At 38.3% G+C, this 4,738-nt stretch overlaps 1 pseudogene across 1 annotated transcript; it reads right to left on the reverse strand.

Moving 5' to 3' along the window:
* Positions 1-1,220: 1,220 nt before the first annotated feature.
* On the reverse strand, positions 1,221-4,194 carry LOC143620231 (lipoxygenase 2, chloroplastic-like; annotated as a pseudogene). Its single transcript, XR_013151308.1, has 9 exons — positions 4,048-4,194; positions 3,943-3,953; positions 3,698-3,850; positions 3,151-3,462; positions 2,984-3,069; positions 2,765-2,875; positions 2,397-2,698; positions 2,054-2,320; positions 1,221-1,969 (listed from the first exon to the last, which is right to left on the reverse strand). The product of XR_013151308.1 is annotated as a lipoxygenase 2, chloroplastic-like (transcript).
* Between the last annotated feature and the right edge of the window lie 544 nt (positions 4,195-4,738).

Consider the following 4,738-nt stretch of genomic DNA (forward strand, 5'->3'; position numbering starts at 1 on the left):
ATCCTTACAGGATAAGTCGTGTATGGTTTACGCGCGTATGAGTGAATGAGGTAAAGAGATAAAGAAAACGAAGGACTAAATATAATACATATATATATATATATATATATTTATATATGTAGTGCGTGTAATTATAACTAATGGTTCGTTGCGGTTATAGTCTAGTATGCATGCAATTCTAGTTCGCTATAACCAATGGCTCTGATACCAATCTGTCACACCCACAAAATCCACTAACGGAGTTTTACCGTCAGAGGGTGTGAACTAACAGGATCGGAATCATTAGTTATAATCAAACACCATAAATAAAGTTTTCAAACAACCAAGACATCAAGTCTTAAGTAAAAATGCGGAAGCGTAAATCGTAAGCCAAAACAGTTGCGCCACACAGGACGACTTAAAAACACAAGTTGTCAAGACAGAAATTAAAAGCAGTTTTTAAAACAATGGTGTTTAGCGAATGCATGTCCTAAACCGCGCGCCCGCCTCGGCTACCTGAGAATAACATACTAAAAGTTTCAACACAGGGTTGGTGAGTTCGCAAGTTTATATAAATAAAGCGTTTGCGTTTGCGTTTACGTGTTGCGTTACCAGATAGTGTTAAGTCAATTTATATATCAATAGGTAGCTAACCTATCAACAAGTATTACTAAGTGTTCGACACCGAAGCTGACTGTTTATCAATTGCCTTGCCACCATGTCAACCACGACCATGGAATTGTGTTAGCCAAGATTACACCCACTCGACCTACAGTCGAGTTTAGAGTTGGGTGAGGTTTGTCAAACCCAGTAGTACTACTCAACAGTGACTCGCTATTATACAAATATTAACTGGTTCGATGTAATGAAGGACTTTGGTTGGTTTGTTTGCCACTTAGCCTTACAAGTAATATATAAAAACTAAACAAAATCTACAGCGTTGGAGTATGTTATCTCCCCCAAATAAAAGCGTTTAAAAAGAGTAAAAAGGGGACGTGAAACTCATTGTTTGCGAAGATAACCAAAAGATCCGAGAAAATGTGTGCGTCACAGAAAATCCTCACTAGTGTTCTAAAAACAAAAACGAGATTTTCTAAGTATTTAAACTACGAGTGAGTCCCTCCCTAGACTCGACACATACAACTTATGCATGAGATGCGTTTCGTGTTTCGTTTGTGAAATAAGTGCGACTCGACAAACACGTTGGTGATACGTTACATGTGTGAACAACTACTTGAGTGTCAAGTATTAACACCTCTTCTGGTCACACCTCTATCAGAATACGGCTTCATAAGTTGGTATGGAACCAACCCTGCACCACTTCTGTTCTTTAAACTAGGATCACTGTTTCTTAAGTCTATAATGCCTTCCAGCTGATTTAGCCTTCCTTGAAACTCCTCAAACGCTGCCTTTAAAGTAGGCTATGCCGCCCATGCAGGCTCGATGTTCCCACCAATATACTCCTCATCCGGCGAATGACTTGATAAAACATCTAAAATTGCCATAACCTGTGTAGCTTGGATTTGTGATGGGAAACATTTCAATAACACATCTTCGGGTCGTTTTAGAAATGACTCCCCATTCTACATCTGTGGGGTCCTCGTTAGGCATGTTGGTTCTTGCGATTGTTGGCCTGTTCGGGAAGTAACCACCAAAGTCGTATTGACCAAAGTTGACCGCTGCATGGTGACCCGAAGTCACCCACATGATGGTTGATATAACACCAATTAAATCATCTTGGGTCTTGAGTTGTGGCCACCACGGTTCATTTTTCTTGTCTCCATGACCAACTGTACAGATTTCATTCCACCATGCTTGAAGCTCTTCATCAGATTCTACAAGATGTGCTTCTGGGTAGTAGTGGTTAACATAAGAAGTAGCCCATCGTTTGATAGCGTCATAAACAAGAAGACCATCATTTGCAAATGGGTAATCCTCGATAGTTAGTTTTACACCGACTGGTGAAGTTGGATCTTCAACCGCCATACCCCTTAACAATACATATAAACCTATTAATTTCAACAAAATCTAATTTCCTTCATTTTGATTATTGTTTTTATGCATAAATGGGTACCTGCTAATAAGGTCGGCTGGAAGTGACTCATGATCAAATCTCCATAACTTATCATATGCATCAGAACAAAGTTGCATACAATACTTTCCAGGAGAAAATGTTGACTCTATGATACCATCAGCATTAATGAGAAGCATTCGAGCTTGAGCATTAATTTGCATAGTGTATCGGAAATGAGGGAGAAGCAGTCGGTTAATAGGATGCATTTGGCTAAGATGACGGTTAGCGGCAATTATGTAAGGCTCTGTAACACAATGTGTTCTTAGCCTGCAATAATATCATCAATTCATCACAAAGTTACTAATAAGAACAAACACCTTATAAGAAAAAGGGAACCTACGGCCTACCAGTGACTAATTGGTGATAACCCGAATCATGGGAAAGGACTTGAGCCTTGGCTAGCTTCCAGAGCCAGGCACTAGTAGCAACCCAAGTGGGAGTGTACACATGCTTCCATTGTGGTTTCCCACCACATGGTGGGCGAGTCAACTCGATGGCTAGGGGGCGCAAAGTTCCAGCGGGCGTAAAGAACATGATAGTTCTTGAACCATAAATAATTCTTCCTTCAAGCTCTCGTGTTTTATTTACATAAGGTAGGAGCAGATCATGGTAATCTAACATAAACAATTTCTTTTTTGCTAAAGCCTGCAAGTGCATAATAACACTTCATAACCATAAGTCACCAAACTAAGAGACATGATGCTGCATTACCTCATCAAACGTCATGAAACCTCCAATCTCTTCTTGTAGAATCTCCTTGGTGATTGCTGATTCAGGTGGTCCGTAAATTTCAGGGTCCAATTTACTCACCAATGGCCATTCCTAGTTATTTGATCAACAAATGTTATAAGTGGTTAAACATTCAATTTATTTAGTCATGATGTGATTTATCATGCATACTAACAGTGTGAAATATTCACATGAATATACCGTAACTAACTGTATGCTACATGGGTTGAGACCAGCAAGCATTTGTCGGCAAAACTCCTCATCCCGGAACCAAGAGAACGTGTCCCCTGTGATTAGAACCATCCATTAATAAAAAAAAAAAACTTATACTAATAAACCATAAGGATGCAAAAAGGATAAACACTTACTGTCAATGGTTTCAGGAGTCTCAAACTTGATTATAGATTTTAAAAAGTCAAGAGCAGCTTTTAATTTTTCAAGTCCTGGATAAGCACTGTTTTGTGAAGGAACATTAACACTTTGATTATATAGCAAGTCTGTGTGTGTAAATAATGCAAATCCCTTGTCTTTGTCTGTTAAAAGCGAGTCTAAAGTCGGCAAAACTGAATGCAGGGTAGAGAACAAAATCTTCGCTCCAAACTGTGCACTCTTTATCTCTGAAAAATCCTCATTGCATGGTACATAGAAAGGGAGCAAAGTTCTGGTCTCTGATAACGGATCTGCAATTCGACATAATTCCTCATGTAATCAAATAAATTTTAACTCCAAGTTTGACATCCAATAGTCTCAGATTTTCAGTCTACTGATCCTAAAACAAATTGATTATTTTCACTAAATTTTAAACGATTTTCAGTTAATAATTAAAAAATTTAAGTTTATTTCTCGAACAACTAACATTATCATATATACTTCAATTATGTATTAATATTCAGCAAGTTTAGAAATTAGTGTGACCTATGGTGGACATTGGGCGACCAGTACGGCACCGCCTAGGATAAGGATGCTCCTAGCACCGGTCGTGCTAAATCTAAGCTCTGATCTGGAGCTCCGAGATCGTTGTAAACATCATAATCGTAAATCCTGTCTTCCGCTCTCCTTCGCCATTGCCTCGAAGGGATTCCATATCTTCCGCTCTTAACGACTTAAGTGCTTCTGGCGTTTGTGACGGAAGGTAAGACTACACAAACAAATTAACCTACATATTAGACTTCTGAAATGCATATTAATTATACATAAGTGTTAAATGTTTATAAGATATCAGTGAAAAAGATTCTTTTTTCTGGGACAATATATTTGGATTGAACCCATGATTCACATGTGAAAGTAACACCGTTACTAAGAGCAATCTTCTTGAAGAACATCTTCTTAGTATACTCATTGTCTATCAAGACAGCTCCTATTTCCCCGAAATCATTAGGGACATCATCTATACGTGTACACGGTAATGTCATAATCCAATGCGATGTATCTTGCCGGTGCCTTCACCGTCTTTCGATTTCCATTTGCTGTATAAAGTAAATAAATATTTTTTTTTTATTTTTAACATCATATATATCCTGTGGGAGGCGAAAGCTTGTACGAAAATACCAGGGACAAACTTAAGGCTCAATACGTATACAAAAAATAAAAAACAAAAGGGGTTGGACTCAAATTTCGGACGAAAATAGGTAAATTTGCACTATGTATAAAAAATTTACGGATTAACTATACTTCGTCATTGGTTGGAAAAAATTTTCAAAATAGGAAAAAGAAGAAGGTTTAGATGGATTATAGGAGAGAGAAAAGAAGTATTAGAAAACTAGGAGATCCGCCATTTGAAATGGCGGATCTCGACAAACATGTTGGGCCGGCCAGATATTGTCTGGTGAGGTGGACGACAACCCTGACATCTGCCATTTGAAATGGCGGATCACGAATATTTTATTCGTGTTCTGCCATTTCAAATGGCGGATGTCAACACTATTGATCCATCATTTTGACTGGCAGGTTACATAT

The sequence above is a fragment of the Bidens hawaiensis genome, unplaced genomic scaffold, assembly GCF_021521415.1.
Source record: "Bidens hawaiensis isolate Kalapana, Puna unplaced genomic scaffold, B.hawaiensis_p1.1 tig00002553_1, whole genome shotgun sequence".
NCBI classification, from domain to species: Eukaryota; Viridiplantae; Streptophyta; class Magnoliopsida; order Asterales; family Asteraceae; genus Bidens; species Bidens hawaiensis.